The sequence below is a fragment of the Spermophilus citellus genome (genome assembly GCF_964194105.1).
Source record: "Spermophilus citellus genome assembly, chromosome: 13".
Classification (NCBI taxonomy): domain Eukaryota; kingdom Metazoa; phylum Chordata; class Mammalia; order Rodentia; family Sciuridae; genus Spermophilus; species Spermophilus citellus.
Window position 1 is genome coordinate 110,857,439 of NC_138193.1, and position 18,150 is coordinate 110,875,588.

At 42.4% G+C, this 18,150-nt stretch overlaps 1 protein-coding gene and 1 pseudogene across 3 annotated transcripts in view; both read left to right on the forward strand.

The window, feature by feature from the left end:
• MBOAT2 (membrane bound glycerophospholipid O-acyltransferase 2) overlaps positions 1-18,150 on the forward strand; it is a 127,662-nt gene that overhangs the window by 29,367 nt on the left and 80,145 nt on the right. The window lies entirely within an intron of this gene.
• On the forward strand, positions 2,058-2,277 carry LOC308632949 (heat shock factor-binding protein 1-like; annotated as a pseudogene). The gene has a single exon. The product of its transcript is annotated as a heat shock factor-binding protein 1-like (transcript).

Genomic DNA, 18,150 nt, shown 5'->3' on the forward strand with positions numbered 1-18,150 from the left:
AATTGTTTGTTGAGGGACAATCTGTAGATGACTGGTATAATCTATGGGCTGATTTATAAAGATTGTGTCCCCAATTTGTAGGTTTGAATTCCTTTGTACTATTAATGGAGAGGTCACAGTTCTTGATTTAAATGTTGTATATTACCTTACCAAAGTTGATTTGTATTTTTCTAAATAAACAGTGGAGTTTAATTACTTTTTGCTTAAAAAGTTGTTTTTCTGTGTCTCTAGAAATGTTTGAAAATGCTCATTATTATTTTTGGTACTGGAGATTAAACCCAGGGACTGTTAACTACTGAGCTACATCCCCAGACCTTTTTTTTTTTTTTTTTTTTTTTTAAAGAGAGAGAGTCAGAGAGAGAGAGAATTTTAATATTTATTTTTTAGTTATCAGTGGACACAGTATCTTTGTTTGTATGTGGTGCTGAGGATCGAACCCAGGACGCATGCATGCCAGGCGAGCGTGCTACCGCTTGAGCCACATCCCCAGCCCAGACCTTTTTTTTTTTTTAATATTTTTTTAGTTGTTGAAGGATAATATTTTTATTTTAATCTATTTATTTTTATGTGGTGCTGAGGATTGAACCCAGTGCCTCAAGCGTGTGAGGCAAGCACTCTACCACTGAGTACAACCCTAGCACCCCTAGACATTTATTTTTTATTTTGAGACAGGGTCTTGGTGTTACTTAGGGCCTTATGTGTTATGGCTGGTTTTAAACTTGTGTTCCTCCTGCCTCAGTCACTCAAGTCACAGATTACAGGTGTGCGCCACTGTTGCCGGCAAATGCTCATGTTCTTTAAGACATAGTTGCTGTTGCATAAAATGTAGTGGGACAAAACTAGAATTGCACATTCAGTGTTAGGAAAATTAGGTAATTACTATCTTAAATCCTGGTGCTGCTTTGTTTAAAGTGTGTTTAACTTTTTAAAAAAAATCATCTATTTAGGAGTAGATGATAAATACCAGTACTGTAAAATATAAACAGATCGGAACACAATGAAACATAAGTCTCCCTTTGTCCCTATCTTTCCCCACCTATGGGTACCTTCCTGAGCCCTTCTCTGGATATGCAGGGACACTGCTTCCAGGATCCCTCATATCAGTAGCTCACACATGCAATCACAACTGCATTCTTTAATCTGTGCATTCTGATTTAATGTGTCTTCCTCTTAAGTTGCTCCTCATTATTCCCAGGTACCTTTCCCTTTAGTGTGTCTCATGTATATGGCAAAGTCCACAAGCAAAAGCCCAGGCTCTTGGCAGTGCCTGTCTTGAGTGAGGACACTCCCAATGGTCTCAAGCCTCATTTTTCATTGATCAGATGCAGCACTGGCACATTTTCTGAATCAGTGGTAGGCACTGATTGGCTGAGGGCACAGGACCAGGGGAGGGTCTGCTTTTCTTGTAGTGAGTGGCTGCCTGGTTATGAACAGAGCCAGGGTTCTCTTGCTGCTAAGAGGTGTCTGGAAGCTCTTCCTACCCAGTCCTTAGGGCTGCCTTGGTCTCGAAGTTGCTCCTTGTTTCCAGTTCTGTTGTCTCAGTGCTGCCCCCGTGCATGGTGTAAACACGCCGGTCCCCGGGCATCCAAGTTGCTCTCCAGCAGCAGTGTATGAAGTAGACTTTCACTGCCAGTGGTGTGTGTGTGTGTGTGTGTGTATCCGGGGGTGTGTGGTGTTGGGGATTGAGCCCAGGACCTAGTGCATGCTCGGCAGACCCTTTACCACTGAACCACATCCCTCACCTTCATTACCAGTGTTTTATTTTTTGTTATTGGGGATTGAACCCAGAGGTGCTTAACCACTGAGCCACGTCCCAGCCATTTTTAATTTTGATTTTGAGACAGGGTCTCGATAAGTTGCTCAGGGCCTTGCTGAGTTGCTGAGGCTGGCCTTGAACTTGTGATCCTCCTGCCTGGGCCTCCCCAATCACTGGGATTACAGGTGTGCACCATGATGTCCAGCAAACTAGTGTTTTAAGAGTGGTGGTTTCCTGTGTGGACAAATGGAAATGTGGGGTGACAGTCTGAGATCTTGCCGCCAAGCTGGGAACTGGAGAGATGGCTGAGACTGATCCCAGGACCATGCTGGACCTCACCTCGGTGGTGCAGACACTCCTGCAGTAGATGCAAGATAAATTTCAGACCATGTCCAACCAGATCATTGGAAGAATTGATGATATGAGTAGTCGCATTGATGATCTGGAGGAAAACAACAGACCTCAGGACACAGGCCGGGGTGGAAGAACTGGAAGGTGAAAACAAGATACCTGCCACATGAAAGAGTCGAAGGTTGCTGATCACCCTGAAATCTGGAACACAGTTTTTCCAGCCAAGAGAAGACTGAGTGGCTTTTTGCAACTAAATACTAAGTGTGGACAGGTTCTATATTACAGTGTGTTCTTACCACATACTGTAGAGTGAGGTTTTAGAGCAATTTTTCTCCCCAGTTTCTCAAACATGGTATCTTCACATCTTGGAAATTTGTCAGTTGTGCTCTTAATTATTAAACACTAAAATTTTGGCAGTTCCTAAAAAAAAAAAAATGTGGTTTCCTTATATGCTTGACAATAGCATGTGCTTTTGAAGTTTTTTATTTTGCCATTCTGATTTTAATTTCCATTTCTCTTATTACAGAGTTTTCTTTAAATGTCTGAGTCATTTGTAATTCCTTTTCAGAGACTAGATCATGCCTGTGTTCTTTTTTTCTATAACAGTGTTTCTCTTTATATGTATCAAGAAAATTTATATATATTATATATATACCTATTAAGGAAATTAGCTTTATATATTGAGGAGCTTTATATATAAGGAAATTAGCTCTGGGTGATGTGACTTATAAATATTCCTTTAAGTTTGTTGTTTGTGTTTAACTCTGATTATTGCATCTTGCCATGAGGGAGTGTTCTTCCTCCTCTGTCCCCAAGCCTCAGTGATTAGCACAGACTTCTGTGGCCAGAAGGGCTCTGGGGACTTCTCCCCACCAGCCCACAAGTAGTTGGTCCTACAGAGACCACATCGAGGTACCCTCTGACTCAGTTCAGTTCTGACACACGTGCTGGAGGTAGTGCCAGCGCCCATCCGTTAGGCGCTCTGCCCGCAGCTCGGCTGCCCTCCCCAGAGTAGGGCTTCCCTGTGCCTCCCACCCCGTGGATCGGGTTCCCACACCTCCTCCTTGAGTTCTGAGTGGATCACAGAACTCAGGGAAACACTTCTGTTTACTGGATTATTATAAAGATAATGCGGAGGATACAAATGAAGAGACGCACAGGGGAAGCATGTGAGAGAGTGTGGCACTTTCAGGACCTCTCTGGGTGTGCACCCTTGCAGAACCTCCTTGGGTGCAGCTAGTCAGAAGTTTGTGAACCCATCCTCTGGCTCTTTGTGGAGACCTCACTGTGGAGACATGACTGCAGCAAGGGTAACTGCGTCTAAATGGGCTTGGACAGAAAGGGTGTGACCTCGCCGCTGACAGCAAGCTGTCTGCACATTCCTCCCTCAGCTGATGGGGGCAGGACCCCTGTGGAATGAGGAGGGTCTCATGACCTACTTTATTTTTATTTTTTTTTAAACATCAGAAATTTATTAGTTGCTCAAAACCTTACATTGATCTTGACATATCATATATCATACATTTGTTTCAAATGGGGTATGAGTTCTTATTATTCCCACGTGTACAGATTGCAGGATCACATTGGTTATACCGCCACGTTTATACATTCTACCATACTAGTGTCTGTTGTATTCTGCTGCCCTTCCTATCCCCCTCCCCTCTCCTCTCCTCCCTCTATCCCATCTACCATAACTCATTTCTCTTTCTCTCTCTTTTTTTTCCTCCCCTTCGCCTCACATCCTCTTATGTATTTTTGTATAACAATGCTGGTCTCCTTCCATCTTCCATGCAATTCCCCTTCTCTCTTCCATTCCCTCCCACCTCTCATCCCTGTTTGATGGTAATCTTTTTCTCATGCTCTTCCTCCCTGCTCTGTTTTGAGTCGCCCCCCCCTTATATCAAAGAAGACATTCGACATTTGTTTTTTAGGGATTGGCTGACTCCCTTAGCATAATCTGCTCTAATGCCATCCATTTCCCTGCAAATGCCATGATTTTATTATTTTTTAGTGCTGAGTAATATTCCATTGTGTATATGCCACGTTTTTTTTTAATCCATTCATCTATTGAAGGGCATCTAGGTTGGTTCCACAGTCTTGCTATTGTGAATTGTGCTGCTATGAACATTGTTGAAGCTGTATCCCTGTAGTATGCTCTTTTTAGGTCTTTTGGGAATAGTACTAGAAGGGGAATAGCTGGGTCGAATGGTGGTTCCATTCCCAGCTTCCGAGGAATCTCCATACTGATTTCCAAATTGGCTGCACCAATTTGTAGTCCCACCAGCAATGTACAAGTGTATCCTTTTCCCCACATCCTTGCCAGCACTTGTTGTTGTTTGACTTCATAATGGCTGCCTTTCTTACTGGGGTGAGATGGTACCTTAGAGTGGCTTTAATTTGCATTTCTCTGATTGCTAGAGATGGTGAGCATTTTTTCATGTACTTGTTGATTGATTGTATATCTTTCTCATGACCTACTTTAAAAGGGTAGTTTCAGGAATTTCTTTATGCCTGACTCCAAAATGAAGTCAGGGAAGATTAGTGTTTTTATGACCTGCCTTGTGAAAGAGACCTTCTGGTTTCCATGGCCTGCTTGGAAAGGGAACTATGAGCCCGACACTGTGCGCAAAACCCAAGATATATGTATCATGATATCACACCACTGGCACGATATCATACCACCATCATGATATCACGCCACTATCATCATACCACCATCATGATATCACACCACGATCATATCACCCCACTGTCATGATATTACACCACTATCGTGATATCATACCACTGTGTTTGGCTGTCTGTAGAATGCCAGTTATATTTTACTTATCTGTCTGTTCATCATTCTAGCTTCTTAAAAAATGTACTTTACTATTGCCCAAATTATGTTTTTTTGCATGTATCAATATGTAATAATGAATTCCACTAATATTTGTAATTATAACGCAACAATAAAATTAAAAATAAATTTTTAATGGAAAAAATGTACTCTCTGAAAGAGAAAGTCTACCTTCTTTATAAATTCCTGGATATTCTCATGTGTTTGTATTTGTCTATTTTAAAGTTAATTTTTCTTAAACCTATTGCCATTTCTATTAAATGTACTTTATAATTAACCTAGGGAAAAACTAACATTTTAATGATATTGAGTCTTTCTATCCAAGTATTTTTTTTTAGTTTACCCAAGTGTTTTTAAATCTTTTTCTGGTATTTAAAATTTTGCTTTTGTAGTTTCCCCCCCCCCCCCTTGGGGGGCACTAGGGATGAACCCAGAGGTGCTACATCCACAACCCTTTTTATTTTGAGACAGGGTCTTGCTAAGTTGCCCATGACCTTACTAAGTTGCTGAGGCTGGCCTCGATTTGTGAGCCTCCAGAGTTGCAGGGATTGCAGATGTGTGTCACCACACCTGCCCTAGATTTGTGTTTTTAAGTTTTTTCAGTGACTTAAATATTTCCTGTTCCTATTGTATTTGGAGTTTTGATCTTCAGTTATGTCTTCTAACTTCTTGTCTGATTTCTGACCTGAATCTGAGAGGTCAGTGAGTTGTCTTAGGGCAGCTGCTAATGAGTCCTCCTCCTGCCATCTCACCTGCTTGCAGTTGTCCATGATGCTCTCCTCGCTTTATGGAACACCAGAGGGTTAAAACCGTCACACGGCAAGAGTTACACTGGTGTGGTCAGGTGACATTTGCTTTTTTTTTTTGTTTGTTTGTTTTAATGATTCCTCAAATAATTTGAAACATGGTCAGTCTCTGAAGTTGATAGATGGGGTGTTTGCTTCTGAGCATGCACCGAGCCCTCCTTCCTCTCATCTGCTTGTGTAGTCATGATCTACCCGCGGTGACACTGGGTCTGATGCTTGCTTGCTGCATGAAAAATCCCATCAAGTTTTTTTTTTTTAATAATTTTATTTTTATGTGGTGCTGAGGATGGGACCCAGTGCCTTACACACAGTAGGCAAGCGCTCTGCCACTGAGCCCCAGCCCCAGCTCCCCCATCCAGTATTATTGTTATGTTTTCTGATAAAGTATTCCAGTTAGCAACTTGGAAAACTGTATTTGGAAATTACTCTGACATTGAATATTTACATTGTTGAATAACAGTATTTCATTTGCAATATGATGTATTTAGTCAGGAGGTTGTCTCTATAGAGATTCTCTTGGTATGGGTATTATTTAAAACATTTGTTTCTAAAATGGAGGTCAAACTAGAGCTTACAGAGTCTTAGTCTGAGGTTGAATATGATAGTTTTTAAATTTGAGAACAATAATTTGAGAGTAGGAATAGTGTTTAATATCTAAAATTGTGTTAGAAGGTTTTTGGTTTTTTTTTTTAATTTTTTTTTTGTCGTAGATGGACACAGTATCTTTATTTATTTTCTTGTGGTGCTAAGGAGGGAACCCAGTGCCTCACACGTTTGAGGCAGGCGCTCTACCATTGAGCTACAGCCCCAGCCCATTTAGTTAAGCTTTATAAAGAGAAGGAACAGTGTATTAAATGTGTCTGGATTCTAGGGCCAGTGGGACATTTATGATTCTTGGCTTTAAGTTGAACATTGTACCTACTGGTACTGGGATTACATAGAAAGTCCTGTTTTCCAGCTTTCTAAGGTGGGATGCATTTGAGACAAGAACAGAACTCTTCTCTTACCCTGCTCTCCAAGCAAAATATTAGGACAAGCTGTTTGTTCATCTTTTTCTTTCTTTTTTTTTTTTTCCATTTATACTTACTTAAATCTTTTTACTTAGAATTTTTTTTTCATGGCTTTTCAATGTTTTTGGTGTCAGAGTAAGTAATAACTTCCTAAGGAATATTTTGCTTTTTAAAAGTAAGATAGGGTCTGACAGTGATTTTAGAACACTAAGCATGGGTATTTTAGAATTTAGAAGTTCTTGTATCAGAAGCAGAGAAACGCCTACTTTTCTTTCTTTAGTGTGTACAAATGAACTGCACAGAGTTGATGGAGAGTCTGGAAATGGTGCTCTCCAAGTAGCATTTGATAAGTTGAACTGGCTTATTGTGGAAAAGAGGGTTGTGGAGCTGGGTTTGAGGAGCTGTCCTTTGGGAAGATGATGAGGCTTATTTTGTATCCTTCTAGAGAAGACACAGTAGGAACACTTCCTTCAGAGTTGAGTGTCGGTGCTTCTTCAGTGCCAGATTCTGTGCTCTGCATGGGAAGTGCAGACAGGAACACCGGCTCTTCCTCCAGCAGGTGGTGGCAGGTCACCTAGATGCTGTGGAGGGGAAGTCAGTAGTGTGGTGTGACCCTAGAGAGGGCACTTGTCTTGGTTTGGCTAGGCAGAGAAGCCAGGTGAATGGCAAGGAGACTTCTCAGAGGAAGTGTCACTGAGGCTGACCACTAGGCCTCAGAAATGACAACCAGACATTTTAGCTTAGCGGGGGATCAGGGAACACAAACAGAGGAACTGCCACTGACTGTGGTGCGAATGTCTTTGGCAAGAGCGGTCAGTGAGGTCAGCAGGCAGGGGCCAGAGTGGGTGTGGGGGAAAGGCGACAAAGTGGCTGGTTCTCACTGCGTCCCTGCTTGTGGCATCAGTAGGAAGTACATATAGAAACATGTTTAAGAGACTCTGGAGACAGCTCCTGCTTGTGTGTTTGAAGCCAAAGGCTAGAAAGAGTCTGAAGATGGCACTGTGGTCCTCGCAGGTGGCAGAAGTGGGGTTGTAAGCCCAGGTGGGGGGAGCAGTGGTGGCCGCTGAGGCCTGCCAGGAAGAACATTCCTAAGTGTGCTGGCTTCCGGTTGGAGCAGACTGACTTGTGGAGTGGCAGAAGGGTGACCATCGTCCACAGCACTCTCCGAGGGCCCTTCTGATTTAGGATTTTGTGTGTTTAAACTTGCATAATGAACTTGTTAATACTGATTGATTCTCAGTGCTACGAATTGCCTTCCTAACTTAACTTGCATATATAAAACAACATTTAGAATTTATATCTCAGGGCAGACTCAGGAGTATTTAGGCAGCAGGTACAGTTTTCATGTTACTTTTTTTTATTGTGAACATGATACAATAGAGGAAAGATATAAAACATGAATAAAGAATGCAGGCTGCCAAAACAAAAGTCTGTTTTTGCATGATGTCCTGGGCCATGGCTCAGTCCCATTTCCCAGCTTGCCTCCCATTTTGGTGGGGTGTTTACTCACTTTGCCTGTGAATGTAAGGAGTGACATGTGACAGCTAGCGACCTGTGTCCTGTGTTTAGACTTGAGCTCTTTAGAGACAAGTGCCTCTTTCTGTGCTCTCATGCTCCCCATTCGATGACGAGGTGCAGCAGTGATGGGGGAACCAGGACCTCTGAACCCCTGAGCCAGCAAGGCAGAGCAGGAGGTCTGCTTTGGACTGCCGTGGGACCTTCTGCTTTGTTAGAGCTGTTTACTATAGCACCTTGTGTTACCATAACTAATCGTGAAGTCTAACAAACTAAGAAATCAATATCCGTGTAACTGCCTTGGGCCAAAAATAAAGCATTAGCAGCCCACGAAAGTCTCTGTATGTCACTCCCTTTTGTAAATTATTCCCCACTCTGTAGATGATGGCTTTGGTGACTTCAGTGATAATCATTTACATGTTCTTCTTTATAGTTTTATCGCTTATATAGGCATTCCCAGACAATATGATTTATTGCTTGCTTTTTGAAACTTTATGAAATATGTTTATATCTTGTATGTATTCTATTGAATGGATTTTAGAGATGTGTGACCTTGTTCATTCAACATTGAAGTCAATGCATACTATTGTAAGAAGTGACAGTTCTTTCATGTTCATTGTTTGCCTAGTTTCCCATTGTTTTAATATGCAACAGTATATTTGGCCATTTTGCTGTTAGTGGTTTTTTCCTTGCATTTGGCTGTTATGAACAACACTGTACTTGAACATTCTTGTACGTGTGTCTCCTGGTCCCCGAGTGTTTGGCCATAGCTGTGTCTTCCATCCTGTGAGGAAAACCAGGCGGCTCTCTGCAGCAGTCATCGGCTGCGCAGGAGGAGTTCCATTACTCTGCATTCATCTGCCCTTGATGATGTCAGACTTTAAAATTTTAGCAAGCCGCTGGGTGTATAGTAGTTTTGTTTGACTTTAGTTTGTATTCTAAAATTTTAAAAAGTGGTTCTTTCCTTTACCTTTGGGCTCTGTCATCTCTGCTTGGCTTTGGTATTGTTTTGTGGCAGATGATGTTGCTGGATGAAACCTTTGTTTTCCAAAAACTACACGTGAGTTTGGCCTGGGGAAGTAAGGGAAAAAAAATAAAGAATTCAAGGTTGCATTTCAAAAATGAGGAGAGATTCTGGGGCTGGTATTTCTAACTAGCTGTCCAGGTGGTTAAGATGCAGTTAGACTTTGGCAGGCAGAATCCCATGGTACCTGGAAGCAGAAGGGGGTTCTAGGTATCTTGGGCTTCTGGCTGTTTGGCTTATTCTTCTCCACGCTCCTTTCTATCTGAGTGGGGTCTCAACTGCCATTCATCTTGGGAGGGATGGGCTGAGAATGAAAGCATGTTATCTAGAATTCATGTATAGTGGTAGAAAATTAGCATTAAAATATATTTTGTATTCCATCAACAGAGATGTGGATGTAACAGATTTTGTTGGTTGCTTTTATTGATTTGTCATGGATTGTAATCATTTTGAGCTGTCTTGAAATTAAAGTGTTTTTTTTCCCTAAAGGTATTTTAAGTCAGTTCTTGGCATATTGTTAAGTGTTTGATACCGAAAGGTAATTAACAAATTTGTTTGGCATGTGTGTCAGTTTAAGTATTTTTTCATAAAAGGAAGAAAAAAGTTTTTTTACCTTTTGAAATAAAGTAGACAAGATATAATGGTTTATCCATTAGAAGTATAATGAACTACAAATGCTGGTCATACATATAATTTTAAACGTTGTTGTAGACAAATCAAAAGTAAAAAGAAGCAAAACTAATGTTTATAATGTGTTTTATTAATGAGTATAAAATATTACTTTTACATGTAATCAATGTGAAGTTATTAATGATGCTTTACATTCTTTTGCTTTTCATACTACATTTCCAAAGTCTTGTGTACACTGGCACTTGAACACATCTCTTTTTAAAATATCCACAGACAAGTGCTCTTGGCCACATGTGGCTGATGGCTGTTAATTAACAGTGCAGATCCATTAGCAAATCGCACAGGTATAAATGCATGGTTTGATTAGCATTTTGAATACCCCAGAACCTTCTGTGTGTTCCAGTAAGGGAGAGGAGATGTAAAGCAGAGAAAATGCAGTCTGTTGTGCAGACAGAATGTGAATATGTGAAATTTTCACATTTCTTTAGTCACATATTATAGTCTAGACACTTAGTAAAATGAGAAAATGGTAAGATCAGGTTTAATTTGGGACTAAAAAGAAAAAAACACAAGATGAGAGCCTGGAGGGCAAGGTTTCGATCCTGCTGTGCTTGCTCTTTGCTCTTAAGTAGAGATGATTTTGACGTCAATGAGCACCAAGGATAACTTAGGTTTAGGAATGGAATGTGGTGTATCACTGAGAATCATAAGACCTTAGTACTGGGAGCACTGAGGTGCTGGGTTTAAAGTGGGGATTGCAGAATTCCTGTTTTCTCTCTGATTTAATCACATTTGAGCCATTTTCTGGTTTTTAAAAAACCCACGTGGATATATGTTCAGATATTCTTGTTTTACAGTTGTGTGTGTGGTGCCAACAGCAAAAGCACAGCTCTGAGAGGAAGTGGCTGTTGGAAGAGACACTGTAAAGAAGGTGAAAGGCAAGCTCAGGGCTGTGACAGATGCTCTTTGCAGCTCAGTTTCTAGATTTTTCTTTCTTTTTGGTGGGGGAGCAACACTGGAGATTGAGCCCAGGGATGTGCCACCACGGAGCTACCTCCCCAGTCCTTTTTTAAGTTTTTGTTTTGAGACAGTGTCTTCCTTAGTTGTCCAGACTGGCCTTGAACTTGCTATCTTCCTGCCTCAGCCTCCTCCTAAGTTGCTGCTGTTATAGGCAGACACCGTTGTGCTTGGCTTGGATAAATATTCTTTTTTTTTTTTTTTTCTTTTGGTGGTGCTGGTAATTGAACCCAGAGTATTGCACACACTAGGCAAATACTCTCCCACTGAGCTACATCCTCAGCCTGAAATAAATGTTCTGTTAAAAAAAAAAAATGAAAAATTCAACATAGTAGAAAATAGGCAGAGGAAGCTAAACATCTAATAAACATGAAAAATGCCTGGCTCTAGTAATCAGGGAAATACAAATTAAAAAAACAGTGAGACAACATTTTATATTCATTAGCTTGGCAAAAATCAAAAGTCTTGACAGTACCACCTGTTATCAAGTGAACAAAGGAGTCCCAGTTTTGCAACATCTAGTCTCTAGATGTTAAAGAGTTTGCTAGTGTCATCATGATGAAGTAGCCAGTAAAATTAGCACGTTTTATACACTTTTGTTGGAATTTGAAGGAAAGCTTGTCCTCTATAAATGACTTTTGGATATGAATTTGTTCTGTCATCTCTAGGGATTGCATATGCCTTCTATTGTTCACGGAAGTGAAGGCATGAAGAAGGAAGTGAGGAGGGAAAGGTTCAAGGCCAAACTGACCCATAGTAGAAGGTAGCTGGGAGCACCACCATGGCCATGTGTGAGTTTTCCACTAGGGCTGTCACACAGCAGGCTTATTCTCATGCAAAATGTCCATTTCTTCTAGATATTTAGAAGTACTTAATATATTTAAAAGTAGAAGTAGTAGAATAAAACTAAAAAAAAAAAAAAAAAAATAGGGACCAGCTGAACTCAGACTTCTGTGGGACTGTAAACAGCCCCCTGCTTCCCGGGAGAGCAATTGAACGTTGCCAGGTGGAGCCCAGTTGCTGACTAGAAGCCTTCCTTCTGGTCAGACACGCACTGTAGCCGCCTGTGCCAGCATGGATGAATAGCAGCAATGTTCAATTGTAAGAGTTTACGGTTAGATTCTCACCATTTTTATAAAGTTAATCTTTCAAAGCAATCCAGTAAGTAAACTATATAGGTGGTGAGAGTGGAAATGTGCAGGAAGCTACTAGCCATCTTAAGGCTGGCAAGTACTCTTATAGGTGGGGAGTGGAGAGGACAGGGTCGGAAAGGAGGGCTTTGCACCAGAGGCTTTGCTGTTCAGAAATGTGGGGAACCCTGGGCTGTTTCCAGTTTGCATCTTTCTTCATTACCTCCCTCCTATAGGTACCGCCTCTGTTGGCTTGCTATCCAAGTTTCCTGGGTCTGAGCGTGTGGAAGCAGAGTAACCTGTGGTTGGTGACATGGGCTCTTGAGTAGGGATGTGCCTGGTTGTGGATTATGTGCTCATTCCTGTGGTTGAGCATGTTGCACATGCCTAGCACACACTTAGGACGTGCTGAGCACCTACCATGAATGAGGGTGGTGTGTATTAATTAATTAATGTCTAGCATGTGGTCAGTGCACAGGAGGCTGCCAGTGAGTACAGATGAATGCATGTTTAATGAACGGGTGTTCATAGATGGGGTTTCCCTCCTGTCCTGCAACTCGCACTTCATTTACTAATACGCTTGCTGATCTTACCTGTTAGAGAGGACAGATCCATATACTTCCCTTTACCACATTTAACAATCTTTTTTAATTGGTAATATCTGTGACTTATATGTTAGTTTCTTTTTCCACATGATGTATTTTTTCTTTTGATTTCTTTTTTTTTAAAGAGAGAGTGAGAATGAGAGAGAGAGAGAATTTTTTAATATTTATTTTTTAGTTTTTGGCGGACACAACATCCTTGTTTGTATGTGGTGCTAAGGATCGAACCCGGGCCGCATGCATGCCAGGCGAGCGCGCTACCGCTTGAGCCACATCCCCAGCCCTTCTTTTGACTTCTTGAAGTTCTTTCTACATATTTTTAATATGCTTTATTATGTGTTTCATGGGGGTATGTGTATATTTTTCTTTGACATTGTTTTAGTTATATATCAAGTCAGGAAAAACTAGCTAGGTTATGCTGCACTAACAGGCCATCCCCAGACCTCACCAGCTTAAATCACCAAGTCTGTCTTGCTCTTTGTGTAATCATGGGCGGATGGAGGGGCCTGCTTTGCTCTCATTTCTGGAACATTGACTACAGAAAGATGGTCCTGAAGATTTCTTTTCTGGCAGTTGAGAGTTCTGGTCCATGCATCATCTTAGCCAGCCGATCCCCAGTGGAGGTGAAATGCAGTGCCTCTTGGTGGTTAATGCACACGTCTTTAGTTAGGGTTGAAAAAGAACATTTCTTAGATCTGAATGAGACATTGACATTTTTAAATTTGCATACCTTTTTGTCCAATTTGCTTTTGGTAGTTCATAATTTTCTCATGGCTATGTAAAAGTTTTCAGTATATTAAATAAATGTCATGTTTTGTAGATATTTTCCCCCACTTTTTGTTTTTTGCTTTTTTTTCTTTGCATTTTCCCGTATGTAGTTAAAAAATCTTTGTATATTCAAAATCTACCGGTCTTTTTTATGTCTGTTTTTTTTTTTCCCCTTGGGAAAGGCTTTCAAATTTCCTCTTAAGGAATCTCTTAAACTTCTTTCAAATTTATTTTGACTTATTATTAAATTCTTTGAATGTCTTTAAAAGATAATCTTGTTGCTATTACTTTGAAGTTTTATGAGCCACTAAGTACTCAGGTGGCTTTCAAACTCCGTGTCAGACACTAACTTACGTGTTAAATTGAACCCAGTCCCTCATTGTTGAAAAAAATACTTCCCTTACACTATGTAGAATAAGCACCCCTCTGTCCTATCTAAATCATGGCTTTTCTAAGTATTTTTAGATGCAGTTTTTTTTTAAAATTTTGTTGTTTTTTAAACAAAAATTTCTTTTGTAAGAAACAGATGTGTTATAAATAAGTCTTCAAAAGGTTTCAGGTTTTCGCTGTTGCCCTCTTTCTCCTTTGCCTGTGCTGTCCACCTTTGCCTCCCACTCCCGCATTACTGAATGCAGTTTGAAGGCTCATTACTTCAGGGGTTAGGTCATTTCAATTCGATAAGACGTGCCTCAGTACTGGGGAGGAGGGTTCCAGAATCCCCCTCACATACCAAAATTCATGGCTGTCAAGTCTCCTATTTAAAATGGTGCAGTATTGAATGTGACTTCCTGTATACTTAGCTCATCTCTGGATGATTTACAATCTTAATACAATGTAAATAGTTGTTATACTACAGTGCTTAGAGAATAATGACAAGAAGAACAGTCTGTGAGTGTTCAGTACACACACACACACACACACACACACACATATACACATTTTCCACCCATGGTTAGTTGAATCTGGTGATTGTGGAACCTGCAGGTATGGAGGCATGTCTTTATTTTCAATAAAATAGTTTTTGAAAGAAGAACATAAAATCTTTTTAGTTTACTTCTTTCCACCTGGAAGAAAACTTATATAGAAAGATAACAGTAACAGGCCAAAACAAGTGTACAGTAATTCCACACGGCATATTTTTGATCATGTTTATTAGCTATGTGAAATGGCCTTTTGTGGGTTTTTTGGAAACAGAACAGCCATACCTAGGAGATAGCATGTCTTTCAGAATCTTGCCTGTAGCAATTGAGTGTGATCTTCAGACTGCCTCTGGAAGCAGAGGCTGGGACAGCGCAGGCTCAGTCAGACTTGGGCTTAAGTCTTCCTTTATGTGACCTTGAGCTTGGTGCTTAGTTGGTTGAGTGGCTTGGGGTGGCAGCTCCCCGTTCTTGGGACTGGATGATGGAGTTAGTGTGAGGAGCACAGTGCGTGGTGGGTAGCACGACCCGCAGCCCTGGGGTCCTGAAGGAGGACCTGTTGGAGGCGCGTGCCTACCTGCACTCTTGCTCTTTCTCCCTCCTCAGAATCCATTTGCCTTTCCAGCCCCACCTGATCTCAGCGACTAAGACAGATAGGATTTCTGTGTGGGGAAGTTTTACATTTAAGAACTTTCAGAGGAGTTATTGGAATTTTGGGTGTGTACGTCTTCTAGTCTCTCCTAGCCAAGTAACAGATAATCTGGGCTTTTCCATCTGGCTGTCCTGCACATCTTGATAGGAATGACGCTGCTCCCCCTCCTTAGAGTTGTACCACTGACGACTGTCCCAATCTTATTCTTCACAGGCAGTTACAAGGCCTGTGGGCCAGGGTTGCCTTCGGGAAGCCTCCCCTCTGCAGGGGGGGGTGGGCGCTGCCCTTTCCTTGGGTTTTCTAGGCCTTAGCACTGGATTCCTGCTCCAGCTCTGGACTGGGACTGTTCCTCATCCTTCCTGAGCAGGACCACATTCTGTGCATCTTCCTGTCTCCCGCATGGTTACCTGGGCAGCTGGTGGGTAAATGTATGAATTCTTAGTCAGGCTCCCTCCACACTGGGACTTAAATCTTCTCATCTATAAGATATGGCTCTGGGGAGTTGTCAGCTACTCTCATCACGATCACCAGTGGTGGCCAGATCAGGAGGCTCCTTTGGACTTTTGACACTTGGCAGTGACCATGGCTGCTTGAGCATTTGCCCCCACTCCAGGACTATTCATTCTTATACTTCTGCTTGCTCCTCTGTTGCTCTTGGTGCTTGGCCTTGGGTGTGAGCTTTGCAGGTCTCTGGGATTTTGCCTAAGGTTTCCTGTCATGCTGAGCTGTGTTTGCACTGTGCCAGCTTGTCCCCTGGGCACTCCCAAGCCAAGAACAGCTAAGATAGAGTCCATTTCCCCTAAACTGCCCTTGCTGCCCACCTTCTCCCCAGCGTCCATCAGCTGTGAGCTGCCTTTCCCACGCTCTAGTCCCTGTCTAGCTACCCACCCTGACCCTCTTCTTTAGCTCACTTCTCTCCCAGCAAGTCTAGGCCTCTGTCCTCCGGGCATTGGAGCAGTGGCCTCCTACAGTGTTTCTACATGCACTTTGTTCTTTTCCTTCCTATGCAGAAGCAGAGTGCAAATCACATTTTCTTAAAAGAAAAAAAATTGTCAGTGGTTTTTCAATGCTATGTTTTATAGCCCCTCCCTCCCTCTCATCTCCATCCCCTGTTCATTTCTCTCCTGCACTTTTTTTTTCTTTTTTCTTGTGGTGCTGGGGTTGAACCCAGAGCCTGTGCATGCGAGCGAGCACTCTACCAACTGAGCTGTATCCCCAGCCCTTCATTTGCACTTTTAATCACTGAGTGCTTCCTTAATGTTGTAGGGTTTCCCCCCTTTTTCTTACTGTCCAGCATGATGGTTCTCATGCCTTGAGGATTGTAAGAATGTGTGCACGTGTGTGTGTTAACAAAGACATTCGGGCACCAAAGATTTTGGTTAGAGTAAGATCTGATCTCCTTTTCTTGATCTAAAAAGATGACAGTTTGAAAATAGATGGTCACAAAGATTCTATAAAATCCGTCTGATATGTCAGTAGTTCTGAAATGTTTCTATAGTAATCATATATTTTTTTTGAGTGTATGTGGTAGTAGCAATTGAATGGGGCTAGGGGGGGCAGCTGCCACTGTGCTACATCCCCATCCCTTCTTAAATTTTGAGGCAGGGTCCCTCTGAGTTGCAGAGGCTGGCCTTGTACTTGTGATCCTCCTGCTTCAGCCTCCCCTGTTACTGGGACGACAGGTCTGCGTCACCATGCCCAGCTTCACAGTTTTTGTTTGTTTCTTTGTTTTTAATATTTTTAGTTGTAGATGGACACAGTACCTGTATTTTATTTATTTCTTTTTATGTGATGCTGAGGATAGAACCTAGTTCCTCACATGTGGTAGGCAAGTGCTCCACGACTGAGCCACCACCCCACCCCCCACACTTTGTTTTAAATTATATTAATATACAAATATGGGAAGAGAGAGAAGGCTGAGGGAGAAGGAGGGAGGTTCCTCAAACAAAGGGATTTGGAACTCCCTGCGCTGTGGCCCAGCATTTCCACCTGCTTGGTGACATTCACCCTCAGGCTTCTCCTTTGCGATGTCCTTAACCACTATCTGCAGACTTTTCAAAGAGGCTGTCTAATATTGATTGAAATCCTGTGCACATGTTTCCTTTGTATATTAGATATCAGAATCACCCTGGGCGGGTGCTGGGCCTGGGCGTTTGTGCGTGCCTGTGGCTGCCCCTTGGGCATGCACGGCGAGGGACTTATAGGTGTCAGACCTTATTTTCCTCAACTCTTGGGTAGACGGTATTAAATTCTTTTTCTAAAATTTCTTATTAGGAAAGAAATTTCTTTTTAAAGAATTTCTTCAAAATCATATCCTAATATTTTTTTTTATTCAGAGATTTGAAAGAAAGAATTGATATATTTGGAAGTTTTTGGACTGTAAAAAGCTATGGAAGTGCGAACAGTTTTTAATATCAAGAATGCTGACTTTTCTGATGTATTTTACTTTGGGTTTGATTTTTCAAAATGCTGTTGGAACCCTTTAGGAGCATAGGCGCTGCAGCCTGTCCGGGACACTGGGCTCAGGCGGGTGTGTCGGAGAGCTGTGCCTCTCGGGGGCAACGTGGTGTCTGGTGCTCACAGATTGAGGGACACAGCTTCCCGGACATCCTGTGAGAATGTGCCTCGCAAGAAAGAAATGGTGGGTTTCCTTGAGGCTCCACGTGCCCGTGAAAACCATGTTTGGAGCCCTTCTGTGGAGCTCTGGGAGAGAGCAGCCAGGGCCCCAGAGCCTTCGCCTCTCCCGGGGCTTTTGTGGTCGCTGGCCATTGTGAGGCCATCTGGAGGTGCTGCTGGGGACTTGGGGAGGTGCTTCCCTGTGGCTTTCTGAAGGCCGCAGGTCTGTTGTCAGTCCTCTTGCTGTCCCTGAGACTAAGCCGCCAGGGCCCTTGGTTCACAGGCATGGTGTTTAGACTGCACAGGCCCCACTCCCACTGTCAGGATGCCCTGGAGCACTGTGGAGGCCAGCTCTTCTTCCCCCAGGAGAGTTAGTGCAGGGCTCCAACGCCTGGGCTCCCTCTGCCACACAGGTGCTCTTCCAGACTCCCCGACCTGGGCCCATCTGACCGTGCCAGGTGCAGTGTGCACAGAGGGTGTCCAAGCTTGAGGTTCCTCCCTGGGCAGGCTGGATTTT